Consider the following 27,104-nt stretch of genomic DNA (forward strand, 5'->3'; position numbering starts at 1 on the left):
ATGCAAAGAGTTGACTCATTGGAAAAGACTCTGATGCTGGGAGGGATTAAGGGCAGGAGGAAAAGGGGACGACAGAGGATGAGGTTGCTGGATGGCATCACTGACTCGATGGACGTGAGTCTGAGTGAACTCTGGGAGTTGGTGATGGACAGGGAGGCCTGGCATGCTGCGATTCATGGGGTCGCAAAGAGTCGGACACAACTGAGCAATTGAACTGAAATGAACTGAAAAGCAAGTTATACTATTAACTATCTCTAGAAATATTATTATACCCCTCTCTCTTATGTTTCCTTTTGCCTCTTTTAGCCCCTTTAAAAAAAGTGCATACTTGCTGTCTCAATGTATTAAAGTCTCTTTGTAGCCCTGAAAGTGAAGTTGCACAGTCATGTCCTGACTCTTTGTGACCCTGTGAACTGAGGCCTACCAGGCTCCTCTGTCCATGGGATTCTCCAGGCAAGAGTACTGGAGTGGGTTGCCATTTCCTTCTCCAGGGGATCTTCCCAACCCAGGGATCGAACCCTGGTCTCCCGCATTGCAGGCAGATGCTGTAACCTCTGAGCCACCAGGGAAGCCCTAATTAACTTCAATCAGGTGATTGCTTTTCAGTTATCATCTTACGCAACTGCCTGATTCATGTCTCTGAAATACTTTTGTTACTTAGCTTCTGATACACCTTTGCACTCTCCTTTTCATTTCACCTCTGAGTCCCAAAATTCGGCCCTTGAATTATCTATTTTCTAATTTCTTTCTATGAAATGTACTTGTCCTATGCATTAAATAGCTTTTATATGTTGATTACATCCATGATTACATTTCAAACACTGATAGGTCTTCTGAGATTCAGATTCACATGTGATTTTCTTAGCTGATATCTTCTCTTGAATATTCATTCAATAGCTATATCAAACTTAACTTATACTATTATGCTACGTTTCAATTTCCTGCTCAAACCAAGCCTCACCAAACCAAGTCTTGCCAAACCTAAGCTAATAGCTACATCATTCTCTCCATTCTACCATAAACCAAGGGCTTAAAATCACCTTCAATCCTTCTGTTTATTTCCATTCTCACATCCTATTAATCTACCAGGTCCATATTGAATCTACCTCCCCACCATCGAGAATGTGGCCATTGTTCTTTTTTTTTTTTCTCTTCTAAATTGTGTAAGTGTAACCAAAGTCAGTTCAGTTCAGTTGCTCATTTGTGTTCAACTCTCTGTGACCCCATGGACTGCAGTGCACTTGATTCCCTGTCCATCACCAACTCCCAGAGGTTGCTCAAACTCATCCCATCAAATCAACTCATCCTCTGTCATTCCCTTCTCCTCCTGATATCAATCTTTCCCAGTTTCAGAGTTATTTCCTATGAGTCAGTTCTTCACATCAGGTGGCTGAAATATTGGAGTTTAAGCTTCAGGATCAGTCTTTCCAATGAATATTCAGGACTGATTTCCTTTAGGATGAACTGTTTGGATCTTCTTGCAGTCCAACGGACTCTCAAGAGTCTTCTCCAACACAACAGTTCAAAAGCATCAGTTCTTTGGCGCTCAGCTTTATTTATGGTCCAGCTCTCACATCCATATATGACTACTAGAAAAGTATAGCTTTGACTAGATGGACCTTTATCAGCAGAGTAATGTCTCTGGTTTTTAATATTCTGAGTTTGTCATAGCTTTTCTTCCAAGGAGCAAGAGTCTTTTAATCTCATGCCTGCAGTCACCATCTTCAGTAATTTTGGAGCCCAAGAAAATAAAGTGTGTCCCTGTTTCCATTGTTGCCCCTATTTGCTATAAAGCGATGGGACCAGATGCCATGATCTTTGTTTTTTGAAAATTAAGTTATAAGCCAGCATTTTCACTTTCATCTTTCACTTTCATCAAGAGGCTATTTAATTCCTCTTCACTTTCTGCCAGAAGGGTGGTGTCATTTGTATATCTGAGGTTATTGATATTTCTCCCAGCAATCTTGATTCCAGCTTATGCTTCATCCAGCCTGGTATTTTGTATGATGTACTCTGCATACAAGTTAAATAAGCAGGGTGACAATATACAGCCTTAACGTACTCTTTTTCCTATTTGGAACCAGTCTGTTGTTCCATAGTCAGTAATAACTGTTGCTTCTTGACCTACATACAGGTTTCTCAAAAGGCAGGTCAAATGGTCTGGTACTCCAGTCTCTTTCAGAATTTTCCACAGTCAAAGGCTTTGGCATAGTCAATCAAGCAGAGTTAGATTTTTTTTTTTTTTTTCTGGAATTATCTTGCTTTTTCAATGATCCAGTGGATGTTGGCAATTTGATCTCTGGTTCCTCTGCCTTTTCTACATTCAACTTCAGCATCTGGAAGTTCTTGGTTCACATACTATTGAAGCCTCACTTGGAGAATTTTAAGCATTACTTTGATAACACGTGAGATGAGTACAATTGTACAGTCATTTGTACATTCTTTGGCATTGCCAGTCTGGTACTGGAATGAAAACTGACTTTATCCAGTCTTGTGACCATGGCTGAGTTTTACAAATTTGCTGGCATATTGAGTGCAGCACTTTAACTACATCATCTTTTAGGAGTTGAAATAGCTCAACTGGAATTCCATCACCTCCATTAACTTTGTTCGTAGTGATGCTTCCTAAGGCCTACTTGACTTTGTACACCAGGATGTCTGGCTCTAGGTCAGTGATCATACCATCATGGTTATCTGGGTCATTAAGATCTTTTTTTGTATAGTTCTTCTGTGTATTCTTGCCACCTCTTCTTGATATATTCTGCTTCTGTTAGGTCCACACCATTTCTGTCCTTTATTGTGTCCATCTAAGCAGAGTCATTGCATATTATCTCACAGGTTGTACCCAGCAATCTTGATTTCAAGCCACCAGCATCTTTCACATAGTGTATTCCAATAAACTTCCTCTATTTCCATTTCTACCCCATAAACAATGGTCTGTAAAATAGCAAAGGTGAGCTTTTAAATACAAGCAAACAAAAATATTGTATTATTAGTATATGTAAAACCAAAGAATGGCTGACCAAATGATTTACAAAGTCCACATGATCCTACATAATGTGGATTTTACCTATCCACCTTGATCTCATTTCATGACATATTTTCCCTCATTCACTATTCAACAAACTTGCTGAAAAAATTATATAATTTCCTTCATGAGACTTTTTGTTACTATATTGTCAAAAATACCATTCCCATCTAATAATATACTTTTTCCACGTTCTTATTTCTGCCTGTGTGTGTGCATGAATGCTCAGTCACTTCAGTAGCGTCCAGCTCTTTTGTGACCCCATGGATGGTAACCTGCCAGACTCCTCTATCCATGGAATTTTCCAGGCAAGAATACTGGGGTGGGTTGCCATGCCATACACCAGGGGATCTTCCCAACACAGGGACTGAACCTGCCTCTCCTTCATCTCCTATACTGCAGGCAGATTCTTTCCACTGAGGCGCCAGGGGAGACCCCTATTTCTACATGAAATTATATTTATCTGCCTGATTATGTACTGATTATCTCTACTAGAGTATAAACTTCATTAGAGCAATTCCTGTGCCTGTCTTGCTCACCATGGTGCTCCTCATCAACTATAATTATTCAGGACACATAGTACATATTCAATCAATATCTTACACAATTTTATTGATGGTCCTTTTCCTATCATTTAAAAACAGTTACAGGTTTCACAGTTATTAAACAGAATTCTTTGGCCTTCATCGATTTAGTTACACTCTCTGATTTTTCTCTCCAAGTCCTGTGACCTTATTTTTCCATTTCTTCTATTCTTGATTTCTTGGTAAATTTCAAATGTACTGATTTTTTAGAAATTATGGGGAGGGAGGTGGGAGGGGGATTCAGGATGGGGAACACCCATGTACACCCTTGGTGGATGCATGTTGATGTATGGCAAAACCAATACAATATTGTAAAGTAAAATAATAATAAATAAATAAGTAAAAAGAAAAGAAGAAAAGAAAATAATTTATCTTGGTGTTTATGACATCTCATCCTTCTAGCTCTTCTTTTCCTCTATGCCTAACATCTTTCAGTTTTATTAATTTCATTTCTCTCCTACACTCCTCCTTACCTTTAGCAAAGGTAAAACTCACTCTGAATTTCAGTTCTCAGACATCTACCCTTTGCTTTCATGTATACTAACCAAAGCCATATGCCTTAACTCTTTACAGATACCTCTAATAAGTTTCATCCCTCTCTATTTCTTATACCCTTGTCCTATATTTCTCAAGACACTTCTTTTCTGCCCTGCACATGTATAAAAAGTATTTCAAAATCGAGAATCATATTAGACCCTTTACATACTTCCATCCTTGTTTTTCCATCATCAAGTCCTGTCAATAGTCTCTTTAAATTAAAACTCAGCTCTCATTTCCATTTATAGTCATCTGATTCTAGCTCTCAAAAGCTTATGCCTGGCTAATGAAATAATTAATCTCCTCTCATAATCTCCGTCTTCCTCAAGGCCTATTTAGAACTAAATCTAATTTTCCTAAAATACTGCAATTATCATAGTTTTATTCTTCCTAATGTTATAGCAAATTCTGACTGCAATGAGGTTAAATCCAAGATATCCTGTCCTCCAGTTACCCCAAAATCTGAGCATGTTTTCTCTATCCAAAATTAGCTGCTAATTTTCTGCAACGTACTACATGCAACATGATGAATTGGGATGCTTCAAGCTCTGTAGCTGAATTACTCATCAATTTCAATGGCATGAGGTGTGTGGAATAGCCTAGACTCTTTCTAAACCAAGCTGATCTTGAAGCTAATTATTCACAGTGTTCTTGATGTAGCAAGGCTGAGATACAGAAATGTCATGTTCATTTCTTTTGGCACAATCCTACCAATATTTCAAGTCCTGCAAATTACACAAGCTTTCCCTATTTATAAAAAGTCACAGAACCTGTTATCTTTATCATATATTATAATATTACAGTTATTTCCTCATATTGTTTTATTTTCTGTACATAAGCTTGTTTCTCCAAAAGGTTGTAGGTTCCTTGAGAAGAGAGATTTTGTTTTCTACTTGTCTTCTATGCCTAACCTTACTAAGTCAGAGGATTATAAACTTTTGTCCATTGAACTGAATCCTCTTTACCTTAAATGTGTCATTTACCATTCTGAAAAACAACTTGTTACTAGATGAGACACCTTCCCTGTATTACAAATATTTCCAAATGGTGCTGTGGAGCAAGGCTTCCATATGCAGCTCTAATTGGAATTTTGAACTCTCTGAACCATAGTTCCTAGGAAACAGCATCTTCCAAAACCCTCACTTAAGAGAGATGTTTATTTTATAACCATTACCACATATAAAATCAACTGAAAGAGTTGAACCTTCTTGGAAAACATAGCTTAGCTTATAAGGCTCCATACTTTCATTCCTTTGTATGGGAAATAACTACTGGTCTTGGACCAACCTATAAGTAACTAGATTTTTAGAACTTGAGTTCAGTCAACAAAACACTCTCATGTATTGGATTAATGCATTTCTGTCATATAAAGTATAAAATTTTAAAATGTGATAAATGCATTTTCACACATACTATTATTATTAAGAAGGATGCTTTCCAAATGAAAGCCATGTGTTAAAAAAATTCTTAGATATTAAAAGTGCTTAAAAGAGGATGACAGATAAAGGAAATTCACTGACTAATTAGCATTTTGTGTAATTATCCGTCCACTTACTAATTTTATTTCAAACTTAATATTCTTAGCCTAATCACTGAAATATAATGTTTTTGTGGTTGACTAGATTGCAGTCTGTAATTTGCTTGACTTCAAATGCATAATATACTGTTTGAACCATTATATACTTAACTCACTGAACCAAATAGTGAAATGGTTTAATTTTTGCACATTTTACAAATGGAGCCACAAACTTTATTGATCAATCAGCATACTTCAGTGTTTCAGTTGTATGTGCAGTGCTGAATGAGCCATATAGTTACAAGAATAGCTTTATATGTTTCTGGAATTTAGCTGCAAACTCTCCTAGCCAAAAGAAATACCATATTGTGCTTCACTTAAAATTCACAGTGCCGTTTTGTTATCTCATACTTTACTGGTAAAGTTATATTGTCAATAAATCTCAGCAATTCCAGTATTTGCTTAAGAGTTATTAAGCTATGGTAGCAATGGGTAATTCAATGCAAGTCAAAAGTATAGACGTGAACAAGTTCCAAAACCTACGTAGTCAATATGTAGCTGAGAGGAATGGCAAGATAAGATAGCTGTTACCCAGTGCTGCTGTTTGGGTGAATAGGGAATACTTTATTTTCACTAAATTATTGACTCAATTGAATTCTAATTAAATTCTTCCTCTCTCCTTTAATCTCCATCCCTATTCCCATACCTTATTTTCTCCCGATTCCTTCTGTTTCTTTGTCTCCCCTCAGTTGAATTGTTTATAACCCATGTAGATGCAACTTGAGAGTCTTCAAATAATGGAAACTTCTTGATGGTTGAAAATGAAACAACTATCATGGTCTGCAACATTTATACTTAAATCTTGCCTTATTAAAAAGATGTCATTATACCTCCCCTTCCCTTTCTATTCTAACTAAGCACAATTTGGCAAAAATCCTTTGTGTTTTAATAAGCTTCTTTCCCACTTAGATGCCAGTCCAGGTTCAGTGCACGATGCTGGATGCTTGGGGCTGGTGCGCTGGGACGGCCCAGGGGGATGGTATGGGGAGGGGGGAGGGAGGAGGGTTCAGGATGGGGAGCACGTGTATACCTGAAATTTTTTTAGTTTTAAAAATAAAAAAAATAAAATAAAATAAAATAAAATTGTATGCAAAAAAATGAATATTGATATTATATATACTTATTGAAAATTTCATATTATTAGATATTCTGACTTCTTTATATAGAATTCTTAATTTCCTAATAAATTCAGTTTACATGAATTGATTAATTAATTTTATGATATATTTTAGAGAATTTTTTAGTGAATGACATGAAATAGTTTGCTAATTTATAACTGTGTGTGTGTGTATTGGAATATTTGTGTGCTTGTATGTACTCCAGTACTCTTGCCTGGAAAACCCCATGGATAGAGGAGGCTGGTAGGCTACAGTCCATGGGGTCGCAAAAAGTTGGACACGGCTGAGCAACTTCACTTTCACTTTTCACTTTCATGCATTGGAGGAGGAAATGGCAACCCACTCCAGTGTTCTTGCCTGGAGAATCCCAGGGACGGGAAGCCTGGGGCTGCCGTCTATGGGGTCGCACAGAGTCGGACACGACTGAAGTGATTTAGCAGTGTATGTACTTTAAATCATTCCTTTTTTTTTTTTTTTTTTTGATGAGTTTTACTTTTTTTGAGGATATACTGAAAAATTTCCCCCTCAAATTTTGATTCTAAATTGCCATAGATTCTTACAACTTTATCTTTCTGGGCTCTTAATTTTACTATAACTTGAGCGATATTTTAGAGTCCTTCATGATATATTTGATAGCTAATTAATGTCCACTTTTCTGAATTAATTATTTATTATATTTGTTAAATTCCTCTTCACTACAGAAAAAAAGAAATAGAATTATAATGAAAGAGAAAAGCTATGGGACTATAAGTTCTGCTACTGTTTCCAACATTTTGTAACTTTGGGAAAGTAATATAAATACAAATTAAATATTTTAAAAGAGACAAAGAAGTCGATGAATATTTTTTAACCAATCATTTTTTCCAAAGGTAGAAGTAAATTTAGGCCAGAGAGATGGTGGTAGGTGTTGATTAATTGAATTGAAAATTGTTCAGATGTGCTAATACTTTTTATGTGCACTTTTTTTTGGTAGTGTACAAAGGCCCTTACCCAGCAAAATACATCTGTCAGGATCAGAATATATTGAAGATTTCACTGGTAATTTCAATGGTCTCACAAATCACAGGAGAGGAAATGCCACCAAGCATTTACTGTTTCTCTTTCTGGAACAAATATTGTATGGATGATGACAGAAACATCCAATGAAAAAATCGAACAGGAAAAAAAAAAGTCTGAATAATTTTCTAAAGTCTGTTTCCTATGAATTATTATTACTATTCAAGAATACTGTCTTAGGAACTTCCCTCTTGCTTTTTTCAATATATATGAGCATAAATATATCAGGTCCTTTCTGGGTGAAAGGTTTGAAAGTTGGTAGCATAGTTCTCTCTGTTTAGGCAAGTAAGTCTTGGAAGATAGGACACCCCACACCCCATTTGCCTGTAAAGTGATAGTGAAAGTCATTCAGTCATGTCCGACTCTTTGCAACCCCTTGGACTAGGCAGTCCATGGAATTCTCAAGGCCAGAATACTGGAGTGGTTAGCCATTCCCTTCTCCAGGGATCTTCCCAAACCACGGATTAAACCAAGGTCTCCCACACTGCAGGCAGATTCTTTACCAGCTGAGCCACCAGGGAAGTCCTGTAATGAATTACTAATTATATTAATTTTCCAGGTAAAACTGCATAAATTTGAAAAACAACTTTGGATTGTATCAATGTCAATATCCTGGCTGTGATATTGTACTACACACTAGTAAAGTAATGCTCAAAATTCTCCAAGCCAGGCTTCAGCAATATGTGAACTGTGAACTTCCTGATGTTCAAGCTGGTTTTAGAAAAGGCAGAGGAACCAGAGATCAAATTGCCAACATCCGCTGGATCATGGAAAAAGCAAGAGAGTTCCAGAAAAGCATCTATTTCTGCTTTATTGACTATGCCAAAGCCTTTGACTGTGTGGATCACAATAAACTCTGGAAAATTCTGAAAGAGATGGGAATACCAGAACACCTGATCTGCCTCTTGAGAAATTTGTATGCAGGTCAGGAAGCAACAGTTAGAACTGGACATGGAACAACAGACTGGTTCCAAATAGGAAAAGGAGTTCGTCAAGGCTATATATTGTCACCCTGCTTATTTAACTTATATGCAGAATACATCATGAGAAACGCTGGACTGGAAGAAACACAAGCTGGAATCAAGATTGCCGGAGAGAAATATCAATAACCTCAGATATGCAGATGACACCACCCTTATGGCAGAAAGTGAAGAGGAACTCAAAAGCCTCTTGATGAAAGTGAAAGTGGAGAGTGAAAAAGTTGACTTAAAGCTCAACATTCAGAAAATGAAGATCATGGCATCCAGTCCCATCACTTCATGGGAAATAGATGGGGTAACAGTGGAAACAGTGTCAGACTTTATTTTTGGGGCTCCAAAATCACTGCAGATGGTGACTGCAGCCATGAAATTAAAAGATGCTTACTCCTTGGAAGGAAAGTTATGACCAACCTAGATAGCATATTCAAAAGCAGAGACTACTTTGCCAACAAAGGTTTGTCTAGCCAAGGCTATGGTTTTTCCTGTGGTCATGTATGGATGTGAGAGTTGGACTGTGAAGAAGGCTGAGTGCCGAAGAATTGATGCTTTTGAACTGTGGTGTTGGAGAAGACTCATGAGAGTCCCTTGGACTGCAAGGAGATGCAACCAGTCCATTCTGAAGGAGACCAGTCCTGGGATTTCTTTGGAAGGAATGATGCTAAAGCTGAAACTCCAGTACTTTGGCCACCTCATGCGAAGAGTTGACTCATTGGAAAAGACTCTGATGCTGGGAGGGATTGGGGGCAAGAGGAGAAGAGGACGACAGAGGATGAGATGGCTGGATGGCATCACTGACTCGATGGAGATGGACGTGAGTCTCAGTGAACTCCACGAGTTGGTGATGGACAGGGAGGCCTGGCGTGCTGCGATTCATGGGGTTGCAAAGAGTCGGACACGACTGAGCGACTGATCTGATCTGATCATTGGGAAAAACTGGAAAGAGTATGCAGGATATCTCTATATTATTAATATTCCTTATCACTACATGTGTATCATGAACTATCTCAACAAAACAAATCTAAGTAAGATAATTTTAAACTATTGGGAGAGAAGTTTGGCCTAGTGAGCACTATATACTTGTAACATTGATAGTTTCATAGAATTTCTGATAGGCTTAAAAAATAAACATCATACAGCAGAATATTACTAGTATGAATTTCCTTAACTTTCTGAGGATATTTTTGATGTTTACCTTTGTAGAAGTGAAGTGAAGTGACGTTGCTCAGTCACATCTGACTCTTTGTGACCCCATGGACTGTAGCCTGTCAGGTTTCTCCATCCATGGGATTTTCCAGGCAAGAATACTGGATTGGGTTGCCATTCCCTTCTCCAAGGGATCTTCCTGACCCAGGGATCAAGCCTGGGTCTCCAGCACTGCAGGCAGACTCTTTTCCATCTGAGCTATCAGGGAATCCGTGATGTTTAAATTAATTTTTTACGAATATCTTATTAATTAATTCTTTGTTAGCTTATGTATTGGCATGCATACTAAGTTGCTTCCCTGAAGTTGCTCAGTCATGTCTGACTCTTTGTGACCCCATGGACTGTAGCCTACGAGGCTCCTCTGTCCATGGAATTTTCCAGGCAAGAGTGCTGGAGTGGGTTGCTATATCCTGCTCCTAAGTTGCTTCAGTCGTGTCTAACTCTTTGCAACCCTATGTACCATAGCCTGCCAGACTACTCTGTCCATGGGATTCTCCAGACAAGAATACCGGAATGGGTTGCTGTGCTCTCTTCCCAACCCAAGGATCAAACCCTAATTTCTTACATCTCCTGCATTGATAGGTGTGTTCTTTTTTTTTTTTTCTTACAGACATTTCTTTAATACAATTTTCTGAAAGCATATATTACAATGCATTACACCAATGCTGATGGAAATACAAAAAATGAACACAGCAAGACCTCATTTTGAAGAAGGCATAGGCTAATGAGACACACAGCAAAATAAGTAGACACAGATCAATGTGATAAAGAGGAGTAAGGTGTGCTGAATAAATATGAAAAGTAGTTAGTAATCTACCTGGGAGTCTAAAGAAAATATTCATGTGGAAGCAGACATCCTGTGGGGTATATTCTCCACAATGTGGAAACTGAGGCTCTGTACAGCATCATCTCCATGATGTGTTGAGGATAACCAGAATGTCTTCCTGGGCTGAGTTAATGATATTGATCACTTCAGCTATAGTCAGGGATGGATTTTGTACTGCCTTTTCTAATTAGATGATTACCACCATAGGGATAATTTTTCAGAGGGTGAGTTCAATAAAACATGAAATAAACCTCATGAAAATTCCTCCCACAATACCAGAGCTTATTAGGAAGGGATGGATATATTTTGATTGTATTTGGTATATGGAGTGTGCCTGAATCTGTGGAAGTCTGAGGCAGATGGTGTTAGGCTGAATTTTTTTTTTTTTCCCCTCTCTTTTTTGTATAAGTGCAAGTTCTGATGGAGGGTCAGAGAGGGGATGGTCTGTGATGCACTAAGTGTCAGGAGCAACATAGAAAACCATGGAAACAGGACTTAGGATCTATACTCTTTCCAGAAACCAGATCTCACAGAAGTTCTACAGAGTCAGGTAGGTGAGTTATGGGATGATTAACACCCAGGTGCTCTGGATGCCTCAGGCACCTCATCTCAGGCTTGTCTGTGAGAAGTCCGTTTCACATCACCCATCAAGCAAATCCCAATCCTCATGGATACTTCACCTCCTGCCCCTACCTCAGAGTCACAGTGCACCAACACTGTCAACAGGGGCTCTGCCAGGTGTGTGTGGGGAGTGGGGAGGGTGGCTGGGAGCCTCTGGCTCAAATGCTATGCTGGAGTGGAACTCCAGGCCAGAACAAGGAACACTGCTGTTTCTTATCTTTTTGATAACAGCCATTCTGACAGGTGTGAAGTGATATCACATTAAGGTTTGGATTTACATTTCCTTGAGGATTACTGAAGTTGAGCATCTTTTCATGTGCCTGTTGGCCACCTACATGTCTTTTTTTTTTTTTTTTTTTTTTTAACTTTACAATATTGTATTAGTTTTGCCAAATATCGAAATGAATCCGCCACAGGTATACATGTGTTCCCCATCCTGAACCCTCCTCCCTCCTCCCTCCCCACACCCTCCCTCTGGGTCGTCCCAGTGCACCAGCCCCAAGCATCCAGTATCGTGCATTGAACCAGGACTGGAGACTCGTTTCATACATGATATTGTCTTTACCACTAGTGCCACCTGGAAAGCCCTGGTTTATGTATTGCGGATATCTGTTTTCAACTTGTCTTTCCTTAAAGTAACAAATAATGAACAAAAGTTTTCGTTTAATGTAGACAGTTTTTTTCTTTCTGTTTAGTGCTTGTATGCTCTTATTTAAGTTATACATTCCAACATCAAGGTCAGAATAACATTAATCTGTATTTTCTTCTAAGCATCTACAGTTTGACTTTGGATATACAAGTTCTGAATCCTTTTTGAGTTTATTGGTATCATGTAAAGAGATGGCCCATTTTATTTATTATTTGTACAGATAACTAAATTTTCTAGCTCTATTTGTTGGAAAAGAAATATTGTTTTCTTCTGAGGATCCATTTTATCCACCCCTATTATAATAAACTCTCATGTGTATGGAGGTCTGTGTCTCCTAATTTATCCTTTAACAATCTGTCTCCTTCTAATCATTGTCTTACTTTTCATAAATTTATAAGTTTTTCATAAGTCCTGTGCTCATTCCATGTTATGTATCTTTGTATGTGTTTTGGTTCTACTAGATTCTCCTTTATCAATATTAATTTTAGTAGCAAGTTGTCAGGGTCCTCAAATAATACTTTGGACATTTTGAATGGGGTTGCTTTAAATGTAGAGATTGCTTTGGAGAAAAATGACATTTTCACAATAGTAAATCTTTCCATGTCTATCAGACTTTTATCCCCTTTAAATCCCATGTATCCTTCCTTTTTTTTTATATATCATTCCCTGCAATACATTACAAATTGATTAACAGATGTATGCAAAACAAGCTTCAGAAATATATCATAAGCAAATATGTCTAAAATATTTGAAGTATTTCTAAAAGAGACATAAAATCCCAAAGCTTTTTAAAAAAATTGATAGATTTAATTAAACTATTAAAAAATAAAACTGGTTGATAAGAAACTTTTTTTAATTTTATCATTATTATTATTATTTTACTTTACAATATTATATCGGCTCTGCCATACATCAACATGCATCTGCCACGGGTGTACACGTGTTCCCCATCCTGAACCCCCTCCCATCTCCCTTCCCATACCATCCTTCTGGGTCATCCCAGTGCAGCAGCCCCAAGCTTCCTGTATTCTGCATTGAACCTGGACTGGTAATTCGTTTCTTGTATGATATTATACATGTTTTAATGCCATTCTCCCAAATCATCCCCCCCTCCCACAGATACAAGTGAAAAACTTAAATAGCATATATATATGTAGGAAAATGTATATGTAAACATACCTATATACAATAGAGTTAGGTATATTTTGCATATAATATACAAATGTAAATGTGTGTATATAATTATAATGAAATGAATGTGTTTGGTTACTCTGAGTATTTATAAAGGCCATAATAACCAATTAGAAAAAGTCAAAATTCCAATTATTAATAAGAAAATAATAAAAATTTTAAGTGCTCCCCATATTTTCAAGTAGATTTTTAATGGCCATAAATATATAAAGAGCTAGATTGCTCTTCTTTAGTCATCAGTTTCACAAAAATGTAAAAAAAAAACAAAAACAATAATTCCCAAGTATTATCCTGGTTAGCACTCTTTTAGACTCTTTCTGGAGTATAAACTGGTGAGTTTTTGAGATGTAAATTTGGTTGTCTTTCAAACTGAAAATGAACATGTTCTCTTTTACTCGGCCATTTTCTTCTTTGAATTCATTTTGAAGAAATATTCTTAGTTTACATAAGTCTACGTATACAGGATTTCTACAACAGTGTTTGCTGTTAGGAGAATAGGAACTACCAGGAGGCTGACCAATATGGGTATTTAGATGAAATATTGAAAATCTATGCTAGAGAATGCATTGCAGCAATTGAAAAGAATAAGATAGACTCTCCTTAACTGAGATGAGCAAACTCCAAGATTCAGTGTCAGTTGATCAAAGATAGAACGATAGCTCTAAACCAGAATCTCATTTATGTGAAGCACGTACCTGTCTTTGAAACAATGTGTGAATCTGTTTGAACATGTAAGTTAATATATGTTTGTACTTGTCCATTCACTTATAGTGTCAAAGTATATAAAAAGCACCAGAGGTTTACACATCAAATGAGCAGTAATAATTTATTCTGGGGCAGAAAAAGGGCTGGAATTTTTGACAAAAAGGTGCATTTTGTGTTGTTATTGCTGATGATGTTATATTCCTATTTGTGGCTTAACATTTTATAGAGAAAATAAAATATTACTCTAAATTTGAAAAATTATAACTAAAAAAAAAAAAAACACACAAAACTTCTAGGTCTTTCTAACAGAAAATTTATTGGCCTGTGCAGCAAATATTAGCTTATTATTGCAAAATGATGTATAACCATCATAACTTCTGATACACAGGAGAATGTATATTAGAGCAGGTTCAATGGCTCCCCAACTTCCCTGATTTGATCCAATAATGATCACTTTTCTTACTGAAAGCCAGTTAGAAACATCAACTTTCTAAACTGGACTGCTCTTCCATTTAGGGAATAAATCAAAGAGTTCTTAAAACTGAGAGCATTTTAATTTGAATTTGAGTGTTTTCTTCTTACACATTATTCTTCTGTAATTGGAGCATCTCTTCTTCAGTTGGGTGCTAGAAAATTATCTGAGAAAATAGCAATTATTCAAACTCAGTCTCATGTATATTGCCCAACACAGATAACTCATATTTCCATTGTCTTTCATCCTCAGAGTAGCAATATTTAATACATCCCATTGGATAACACTGGGAGTACTGTAGAAGAAAGGCTAGACTTAGATGTGGGAAGGAAATTACATACAATTACAGTTTCAATTATTGTGATATTTATCCACAGGCTGATACTGTGAAACTTCTAAAATGTTCATTTGTCCTAACTCTTATCTCTTAATCAAAAAAGGCACCATGGATTACTTCCTGCTGGAACAAAAAAACGCTAGTAAAATACTTATTTTTCTGCCATTGATGCAGACTTTGAGTTTCTTTATTGATTTTCCAGATGCTGCTCTGTGTAGGATATTGGAATTTTCATGGTAACAGAAACTGGATAGTTTTGCAGAGCACTGATTGCTAACTGCATAGGCTAGCCTGAGGTCAGCTTTCTAAGCACGGTTGACAGCATAGAATTCTTTCTGGTTTAGTTCTCTGAACATTAAGTAGAAACTGACTGTCTTCTCTGATTAAAAGTGTTTTTAAGAAGTGAAAACTAATCTTCACAAATTTTTTTATGGTACACATTGAGGAATTCTAGGGGAAAATATTATAACCAGGTTATGGAGAAGGAAATGTCAACCCACTCCAGTATTCTTGCCTTGAGTATTCCATGGACAGAGGAGCCTGGCAGGCAATAGTCCATGGGGTTGCAAAGAGTTGTCCATGACTTAGTGACTATCACTCACTCATTCTATGGATCTTATAGCGTTGATCATATTACTTGGGTGCCATCCCTTCTGAAGTTTGTCCTGAGATATTAGACAATTTAGACACTCAGATATATTAAGCAATTACTAGAGCCTTTCTTTCTCTTTGAGCAATATTCCAGATTTTAAAAACATAATAGATTTTTAAATGTAAATATAAAGTATATTTTATATGTACATACAAAAGTATATTTTATATGTACATATAAAAGTATATTTTATATGTACATATAAAAGTATATTTTATATGTACATATAAAAGTATGTTTTATATTTACATATAAAATTATATAATAATATATAAAATATAAAATTATATAATAATATATAAAATATAAAATTATATAAAATTAAAATTATGATCTATGAGTCACATAGTAAGTGTGTGCATGCTAAGTCACTTCAGCCTTGTTTGACTCTTTGTGATCCTATGGACTGTAGCCCACAAGACTTATGACCTATGCGATTTTCCAGGCAAGAATACTGAAGTGGGTTGCCATGCCCTTCTCCATGGGATCTTCCTGTCCCAGGGATCAATCCTGCATCTCTTAAGGCTCCTGCATTGGCAGGTGGCTCTTTACCGATAGTGTCACATGGGAATCCCACCTAGTGTTATGGACAAAATGTTTGCATCTTCTAAAATTCATATGTTGAAATCCTGACCTTTGATGTGATTATATTAGGAGATGGAGCCTTTAGGAGGTGATTATCAGGTTATGAGGGTGGAGACTTCATGAATGAGATCAGTAACTAGATCAATGACGGGAACACTTGGTATTTTGAAATTTAATCTGGTTTGGAAAATGTATATTTCCTCTGAGTGAGAATCAATATATGGATATATGCATATAACATTTAAATATGATTTGAACAGTTCAACTATAATTATGAATACAATGACACAATAAAATAAGATGCTTTGAGGTTTTTTTTCCCCCCACTTCTTGAGTTATTTTTGTTTTGCTTTGCATTTTCCATAACTCTTCCAAATTTATATTAGTGGTCCACTAATAAATTCTTCTGAAGATTCTAAGTTTCAAAGCATGAGCATATAGTCTAGATGGAGACCAGTGAAGATAATTTATCTTTAAATTCCTGTTTTCTTCTCCTAAAAAACAGAGCTAAAACAGTGATAACTTTTATGTTTACACATCAAATTACACTCTAATGATTGATTGATTTTTTTGAAGGCCAGTTTTGTGCTTTAAACTCATGCAAAACTACATCGATTTTCATCTCTTGCTTGAGTGACTTGCCAAAACCTGCTAGATTTCAAAGAAGTGCAACACTTCAAAGATAGGGGAAACTGCAGAGTAGAAGACAAAATGAAAATTTGTATCATTTATTTAAGAAAACAGTAATGGGGCCAAAAATAAGGTGACACTAAGAAAGATGTTTTTCTAGGGAAGAAATTCGATTTGCCATGCCATCTAAAGTGATGGTATTTCTTTTAGACTTTTTCATTGAAATGGCTGCCTGACTTATACAGTCACATTTCTATGTATCCTGAAAAATAATTTTCCCATTGGAAATTAATAGGTTCACTCATTCTGACATTAATATTTATTAGGGCAGTGAATTCCACTGGTAGATCATGATTAGATTTTAACAAATATATTTTAGTTGTTTCTAATATTTATGATAAATTTTACCATACCACAGGTGGATGGTGGTAAATTTTTTTGGTTTTCTTTCAATTGTTGCAGAAAGAATAACACATAAAACTTGGAAGATGGCATATTTTCTTGTTCCTTTCCCAGAGATGCAGATTCTGTATGTTTAACCAGTTTCCCAATAATGTATAGAACACATATTGAGAACTTTGAACCAGTGTGGAATGGTAATTGTTTTCTTCTGTTTACAATATTAGAGGTCCTTTCATGTTAATATATCGGAGAAGGCCATGGCACCCCACTCCAGTGCTCTTGCCTGGAGAATCCCAGGGACGGGGGAGCCTGGTGGGCTGCTGTCTCTGGGGTCGCACAGAGTCGGACACGACTGAAGCAACTTAGCAGTAGCAGCATGTTAATATATAAGCTTAATTTTCCTAATGCTGAAGAGAGTGGCATGTCATTCATTCTACCAAAATATCTAAACAATCTATCAAATAATGAGCTTAAGAGAAAAGGGGATCATGACAAGCAAGAAAGAGAAATTTGCAGCCTTTATAATGGGAGGTACTAAAGGCACTTTGACCAGGGAATGGAAGGTAGCATTCTACTTCATGTTGGACTGTGTCTGTGATATTCTGGACACATTATATTTTGTGGCTCAAATGTCTCTAAAAAGAATTGATGACAAGTGATCAGAATATTCTCATTTTGTACACATTTAATTGTTAATGATCTTTTACAAATAAATATAATGATATATTTTAAGGTTCACACATATATCAAAGATTACACAGGTTTTAAAGCAACACTTTGAATTTAAATTATTTTATAGAGTAAAATGGCAGGCTGAGTGAGATGGAATATTAACATTTAAGAATTAGAGAGATAGTGAGGTATGGATGATTTCTTTTGAACAAAGGAATCAATTTGAGAGGGTACTTCAAACCCAATGCTCAGTGATTTGTGTAAAAGCTGTTTTGAATCTGGAAATAATAACACACTGAGAACTCACTTTAGACAGAACCTGTGTTTGAGGGAGCCTCTTAAAACCAGAATGTTGATTATTATTGTCCGTTAATTATCTAGTTTAATATTTATCGAGTCCTGGCATTGTGCTAGTCACAGAACAGAATATGGCCTTAAAAACATCAGTCTACTGAGTGGATGTTTCATTTTTGGGGGGATAGAATAAGGCTTCTGTCAGGAGCTACATCTACATGACCCGTCTTATAAAAAGTAGAAGAATGCAGAACAAAACCTCCCTAACAACATAATATGGTGTGGAGGTTTTTGAAGGGGCTTGGGGTTGTGATTCACATAAAATTTCTTCCTAAGTAGCCAATTGGGACCACAATTTCCCCATGGTATTTTCATTACAATTTAGATTCAGCAGAGTCTCCTTTTGCCATTTACAATTCCCTGCCTGCATTTAATATTTATGCAGTACTGAAATAAGTAAAATCCTAGAGTTCTGCTCTTGTTCATTTGTTTTGTGTTTGGGGGAAGCTGTGCAGAGTTCAATAGAATATGAAAATGCACTATATTGTACTCATTATGAACATAGCTGCTAACTGATAGACTATCCTGGGAAATAAACTTCCTTTATACGGAAATGCAGTGTTTCCTATTTTCTTTCATCAACTCAGTTGTTTTTTTTTTCTACCATGAATGTAAGTTGTTTTTTAAAAGATCTTGTTTAAGCAAACTCTTTGTAAGCTTTTCATTCCATTTCCTCAGAAAAATTTTAAAATTGTTCATACATTCCTATACTTAGAAAAGATTATTTTCTTGACCTCTAATTATTAGTTTTTAAATCCTACAACCTATCATAAATCGTAAGTACACTATTACCTCATACTCACTATATATAATTTTATCTCCTTGATGACATACTACCAAACCTAAGATACTCTGAATATGGATATTTTCCTACTTTATGCATAACAGTGATTTCAATCTTGTTCCTTTCTAAAAGATTAAACAAGACCTTTGCCTATTTTTTTTCTTTTTGAAAGATCTTTTCAATGTCTTCAGTTATTATATATAATTCTAGACTCTACCTCCCTCCAAAAAAATTCTTCTTTAATTCTCCACAACCAAAAATTTATTCATGTTAAAACTCCTCCTCTAACTTTTCAATTAGAAAAGCAAAATCTAAGATGTCAAAGGCCATATGAGAGACAATCCTGCTAATTGTTTAGGAAATGGATCTAGAAGTAAGAGTCCTGAGTCTTAATCTGTGACCTGGGCAAAACTACTACTCTCAAGCCTCAGTTAACTTGAAATAAAAGAAAATCATATATATATATATATATATATATATATATATGATATACATGTATGTATGTATATACATATCTGCTTAAAAAATAATTGTGCATAGCTAATAGAATAGAATTCAATATTACAAAGAATACAGAGCACAATGCCTTGCACAATCCTATGTATTAGTTGTCTCAATAAATTCTGAAAACTCACACAGCTAACAGATTGCGCATTGGAGGAACTAACTTCTCTTATCCTATAACTAAGGAAATCCACCTTCCTGAGAAAAAGGAACACTGCCTTTGCTCATCTTGTTACTCCTAATAGTAGTTGTTTGGACTATAAAGAGGCTGAACACTGAGGGATTGATGCTTTTGAACTGTGGTGTTGGAGAAGACTCTTGAGAGTCCCTTGGACTGCAAGGAGATCAAACCAGTCAATTCTAAAGGAAATCAAATCTGAATATTCATTGGAGGGACAGATGCTGAAGCTGAAGCTCCAATACTTTGGCCACCTATGCGAAGAGCCATTACAAAAGACCCTGATACTCAGAAAAATTGAAGGCAGGAGAAGGGAAACAGATGAGATAGTTGGATGGCATCACCGACTCAATGGATGTGAGTTTTAGCAAGGTTCGGGAGATGGTGAAGGACAGGAAAGCCTGGTGTGCTGCAGACCATGGGATTGCAAATTGCTGGACAAAACTGGGCGACTAAACAATATCCATACATGACTACTGGAAAAAACATAGTTTTGACTCTATAGACCTTTGTTGACAAAGTAATGTCTCTGCTTTTTAATATGCTGTCTAGGCTTGTCATTGCTTTTCTTCCAAGGAGCAAGTGAACTCTGTCTTAAGTCAAATGAATTGTTTTTAATTGAAGCATAGTTGTTATACAATATTATATGTTACAGGTGTACATTATGGTGAGTTGAAAGTTTTTAAAGTTATATACTCCATTTATAGTTATTGTACAATATTGGCTTTATTTCCTATGATGTACAATATATCCTTATAGCTTATTTTATGCCTAATTCTTTGTACCTCTTATCCTTTACTCCTGTGTTTCCCCTCCCTCCTTCCCTCTCGTCACTGGTAACCACTCATTTGTTCTGTATATCTGTGAGTTTACATCTTTTTGTTATATTTAGTACTTTGTTGTGTTTTCTAGATTCCATACATAAGTGATATCATACAGTATTTATCTTTGTCTGATTTATTTCACCTACATAATGCCTTCCAACTCTAAACATGTTGTGACATGTGGAAAAATTTCATTCTTTATAGCTGAGTAGTATTCTATTGGGTATGTATGTGTGCATATATGTATATACATATGCACACACACACACACACACACACATATATATATATATATATATATATATACATATACATATACCACTTCTTTATTCATCTGTTGATGGAAACTTCGGTTGCTTCCATATTTTGACAATTGTAAATAATATTGTTATGAACAATGGGGAAGACGTATCTTTTTGAATTAGCGATTTGCTTTTTTTGGATATATACCCAAAAGTGGAATTGCTGGATCTTATTTTTAGTTTTTTGAGAAACCTCCATACTGTTTCCACTATGGCTGCACCAGTTTATACCCACCAGCAGTGCACAAGTGTTCCCTTTTCTGCAAATCCTGGCCAATATTTGTTATTTGTGTTCTTTTTGATGATAGCCATCCTGACAAGTATGAGATGATACCTCATTGTGGTTTTAATTTGCATTTCCCTGATGATTAGCAATGCTGAGCATCTTTCCACCTGCTGTTGGCTATCCACATTTCCTCTTTGGAAAAAAAAAATGTCTGTTTAGGTCCTCTGCCCACTTTTTAATCAGATTGCTTTTGTTTTTGATGTGAGTTGTATGAGCTATCTATGTATATTGGATATTAACTTCTTATCAGTCATATCACTTGCAAATATTTTATCCTATTCAGTAGGTTGTCTTTTTGTTTTTGTAATTGTTTTCCTTTTTCATGAAGCCTAAAATTTAATTAGGCTTCATTTGTTTATTTGTGCTATTATGTCCTTTGCTTTCAGTTCAGTTCAGTCACTCAGTCATGTCTGATTCTTTGTGACACCATGGACTGCAGCACTCCAGGCTTCCCTGTACATCACCAACCCTAGAATTTTCTCAAACTCATGTCCATTGAGTACATGATGCCATCCAACCACCTCATCCTCTGCCATTCCCTTCTCCTCCTGCCTTCAAATTTCTCAGCATCAGGGTCTTTTCTAATGAGTCAGTTCTTTGCATCAGGTGGCCAAAATATTGAGCTTTAGCATCAGTCCTTCCAGTGAATATTCAGGATTGATTTCCTTTAGGATTGACTGGATTGATCTCCTTGCAGCCCAAGGGACACTCAAGAGTACTTCCCCAATACCACAGTTCAAAAGCGTCAATTCTTCAGCACTCAACTTTCTTTATGGTCCAACTCTATATCCATATGTGACTACAGGAAAAAACACAACTTTGACTAGATGGACCTTTGTCAGCAAAGAAATGTCTCTGCTTTTTAATACTCTGTGTAGGTTTGTAATAGCTTGTCTTCCAAAGAGCAAGCATCTTCCAATTTCATGGCTTCAGTCACCATCTGCAGCAATTTTGGAGCCCAAGAAAATAAAATCTGTCCCTATTTCCCTTGTTTCCCCATTTACTTGCCATGAAGTGATGGGACTGGATGCCATGATCTTTGTTTTTTGAATGTTGAGTTATAAGCCAGCTTTTTCACTCTCAGCCTCACAGTCTAACTCAATGAAACTATGAGCCATGCCATGTAGGGCAACCCAATATGCCAGGTCATGGTGGAGGGTTATGGCAAAATCTGGTCCACTGGAAAAGGGAATGCCAAACCACTTCAGTATTCTTGCCTTTACTACCCACAAACAGTATGAAAAGGCAAAAAAGATATGACACTGAAAGATGAACTCCCCAGGTTGGATAGGTGCCCAGTATGCTACTGGAGAAGAGTGCAGAAATAGCTCCAGGTAGAATGAAGAGGATGAGCCAAAGCAAAAACAATGCCTAGTTGTGGATGAGACTGGTGATGGAAGTAAAGTCCGATGCTGTAAAGAACAATATTGCCTAGGAACCTTGAATGTTAGGTCCATAAATCAATGTAGATTGGAAGTAATCCTTTGCTTTAGGAGACAAAGGGGGGAAAAAAAAAAAAACTGCTAGGATTTATGTCCAAGTGTGTCCCGCCTATGTTATCCTCTGGCTTCCAGTTTTGTATTTAGCTCTTTAATCCATTTTAAATTTGAATACTCTTAATTTATAAAGATACAGAAAAGGAGATTTTTGAAATCTTTTAAGTGCAAGTTGGGCTTCCCAGGTGGCTCAGTGGTAAAAGAATACACCTGCCAGGGACAGTTTCAATCCCTGGGGCAGGAAGATTTCACTGTAGTAGGAAATAGAAAACTGCTCCAGTAGTCTTGCCTGGAAAATTCCACAGACAGAAGAGGCTTGCAGGCTACAGTCCATGGGGTCCTTAAGAGTCTGACATGACTGAGCTCTCAAGTAAAGGAAGTGCAAGTCAATCTTTCCTTCTGCTAAATCCGTTGTAGATTTGTTCTTTCAGAGTCATATTTTGTTTATTCAGAGATCATTTAAACAGAAATTAAAATAGAACAACTGACAACATATTCATTTTTAACTATTTTCTCTTTTGTAATACCTATACACTACAGTCTCTGCCACTGAGATTTGAATTAAGTACATTGAAACTATAAGAAAAAATGACCATGTGTTTCAGGCTGTGTAGGAGTATTTACTGAAAACAAACTTAAGGGAATTTGCTCTGGGTTTCTAATCAAGAATATTATATATAAACCATTTAGCTCAACATCTAAGAATTGGGAGTATACATTTTACTGTCTTAGACGTCTATAGATATAACTGCTTTGAATATATTCAAAACTGAGAGCCATTTGTCACATATGGCCTGGGCCTATTTCAAGGTATGCATATTAAATATTTGTTCCAGGGCTAGAGTTATTACAACTAGAAAATGGTGATGTTTGTGTTCTAGCTAGAACACTTTTTCTAACAACCGTGGTGTCTTGGAATTCAAGGCAACTTTGGAATGTTTGGTGTTCTTAAAATTGAAATCCTATGTGAGAAAGTCCATATGACAGCTGCTGCTGCTGCTGCGTCGCTTCAGTCACGTCCGACTCTGTGCGACCCTATAGACGGCAGCCCACCAGGCTCCCCCGTCCCTGGGATTCTCCAGGCAAGAACACTGGCGTGGGTTGTCAATTCCTTCTCCAATGCATGAAAGTGAAAACTGAAAGTGAAGTCGCTCAGTCGTGTCTGACTCTTAGCGACCCCATGGACTGCAGCCCACCAGACTCCTCCGTCCATGGGATTTTCCAGGCAAGACTACTGGAGTGGGGTGCCACTGCCTTCTCCTATATAACAGCTAGGGTGTGGATTATCAGAGTTCCATGTGACGCTTTGTTCTGGTTCATTCTGCTATCACAGATGATCATAGACTGAGAACTTTAACCAAAAACACTTATGTCTCATGATTCCAAAGGCTAAAAGTCTGAGATCAGGAAACCAGTATGGTTGGGTTCTTGATGAAAGCCTTCTTCCTGGTTTGCAGATTGCTATCATCTCATTATCCTTGCATAATGAAGAGAGAGAAAGGAGAGAGAGTGTGGTAAGGGGAGAAACAGAAGAGCCAAAGAGCAGATCATGTCTGTGTTACAAGGACACTAATGTCTTTAATAAAGTCTCCACTCTTATATCTTAATTTCCTTCCCAAAACCCCACCTCTTAATACATAGTGGGTTAGGATTTTAACATAAATTTTGATAGCTTGTAGTATACACTGAGGAGAAGGCAATGGCACCCCACTCCAGTACTCTTGCCTGGAAAATCCCATGAGCTGAGGAGCCTGGTAGGCTTCAGTCCATGGGGTCACTAAGAGTCAGACACGACTGAGCTACTTCACTTTCACTTTTCACTTTCATGCATTGGAGAAGGAAATGGCAACCCACTCTAGTGTTTTTGCCTGGAGAACCCCAGGGACGGGGGAGCCTGGTGGGCTCCTGTCTCTGGGGTCACACAGAGTCGGACACGACTGAAGCGACTTAGCAGCAGTAGCAGCAGCAGTATCCACTGATTATTAAAATTACTTTTCCCCATGCTCAGCAGAAGGAGATGGTCATCTTTTGCAGAAGTCTACATTTTCTAAATGATGAGTAATTACTTCTAATGTTTTTTTCCAATGGGGAAATTTCTGCAGCTAGTAATACCATCTCACTTTGGATAGCTTCATGATATGTGACTTTTACAAATAAGGGGACTCTGATTCCTGTGATGACTAAAAGTGTCTACATGCAAGGTGGAATTTAGATATTAACAGAAGATTCTTAACTAACCTAATGAAGAATCCAAAGAAAAACTAATACTGCATTCTAGGTATTGCGAATAGTCTATTTTAAAAAAATGTCTAGTAGGAATAGGGGATGGAGTAGAATTTTAAAACAGTCTTTTAAAAGTTTTATTCTGATTTTTTAGTTATTATTAAGATTCTTATAACTTAAAGCATGCTGCTGCTGCTGCTAAGTCACTTCAGTCGTGTCGACTCTGTGTGACCCCAGAGACGGCAGCCCACCAGGCTCCCCTGTCCCTGGGATTCTCCAGGCAAGAACACTGGAGTGGGTTGCCATTTCCTTCTCCAGTGTATGAAAGTGAAAAGTGAAAGTGAAGTTGTTCAGTCGTGTCCGACCCTCAGCGATCCCATGGACTGCAGCCTACCAGGCTCCTCCGTCCATGGGATTTTCCAGTCAAGAGTACTGGAGTTGGGTGCCATTGCCTTCTCCGAAGTGCATGCTAACATATGCTAATTAATGTTGCCTACCTAACTAATAAATACAAAGTGAATGTTTCTCAAGTGATTTAAATGAGAGGAAAAACAAACATATAACAATATATATTTACATACTGAACTAATTATGGAAAAGGATGTTTTCTTATTTAGACATAAAATTTTAATTTAGTATACTCAAAGTTCTATAATCTAGGCTTGAGAGGAAAGCATAAGCAACCTATCACATTAGGTCTTTATATCCAATGTAAATATTACATACAAACTGATGGCTGGAATTTATTAATTCTCAAAAGGCTTGATAACTACACAATAGAAGGTGAGATGTATGCAGAGAAATATCATTTTAAACTGAGCTCAGCTTTGCGATACCCATATGAAATGACATATTAAAGTAAAGCAATGACAATCATTGGGCAATGCAAAGAAATACACAGTTGTAATCTGCTTGACTAAATCTTCATATAATCACTCTGTCACCTCATTATTAATTTTCACAGGCAATTAATATTTTATTATTATGTACTTCCATATAAGCTATTTGGCCATCCTTACAATATCTGCTAAAATTATTATTTTGTTTGTCCTATAAACCAATGGAGAATATGCACTACATTATCTTTTACAATTTCGCTCTCATACATAAGACAAATGTTGCTAATATGTTTGATGAGTTCTAAATCTATTTTGTTCTAACTCAGCAAACTTTCAATGTTTCTAATAGTGCTTTCTTGCTGATGAAATAGAAAAGCAGATACACAATGTGAAAATGAAATTTTACTTGTGGTGAGGGAAATAAAGTAAAGATAATAATGAAAAAATAACAGTATGAGGAAGTTAAAATCTTAACACAATAAAAGAAATGTAAAATGTTATTCATATAATGAATTTTGAAATCATTTAACCATGATGGGGTTAAATAAGCCATTTTATCAATTTACAAATTATCAAACAGTTGGCAGTTTAATGATAAAAGTAGATAAGCATGAAAGAATAGATGAGAAATGTACAAACTAGTCGTAGTGTTTGAAGTATCATATATATTTTTTTTAATTTTTAGAGAGGTGAAAATCCAATTCTGCATATTTTGTGCAGATTTAATTTCCAAATTCTGAGAATGCACTACAGTTTTGAACGTACAACTGTAGGAAAAAGCTTAGTAATAGATTCCTTAAACAAATTTTTACTATTTTTTCAACATCTTGTAAATCAATAATTATTTTAAATTATAAAGGTAAGTAATAAATAATAGTAATACAGAAAATGAGGGAAAATGTTAAAAGGGGCAGAAATCTGCAGCACTCTCATGAAATATCTGTAAGAAACACATTAAGAATATTTTGAAAAAAGTGAAAATCTGCATTAATCTTAAAAATAGTTTATTTTAAATCTATTGTATTGGTTGATATGTCACTTAGAATTACATTTGTTTGAAAGAAGGATCATTTTTTTCACAATGTCAAGATGTTGTTATTCAGTAACAAGTTGTATCTGACTCTTTGTGAACCCATGAACTGCAGAACACCAGGCTTCTCTGTCCTCTACTATCTCCCTGAGTTTACTCAAACTCATGTTGATTGAATCAGTAATGCCATCCAACCATCTCACCCTCTGTCATCCCCTTCTCCTCTTGCCTTCAATCTTTCCCAGCATCAGGGTCTTTTCCCGAGTCAGCTCTTTGTATCATGTGGTGAAATTATTGGAGCTTCAGCTTCAGCACATCCAATGAATATTCAGGGTTGATTTCCTTTAGGATTGACTGGTTTGATCTCCTTGCAGTCCAAGGAACTCTCAAGAGTCTTCTCCAGCACCACAGTTCAAAGGGGCATCCCAGGCAGTGCTAGTGGTAAAACTCTTCTGCCAAT

The sequence above is a fragment of the Bos taurus genome, chromosome 26 (assembly GCF_002263795.3).
Source record: "Bos taurus isolate L1 Dominette 01449 registration number 42190680 breed Hereford chromosome 26, ARS-UCD2.0, whole genome shotgun sequence".
NCBI lineage: Eukaryota > Metazoa > Chordata > Mammalia > Artiodactyla > Bovidae > Bos > Bos taurus.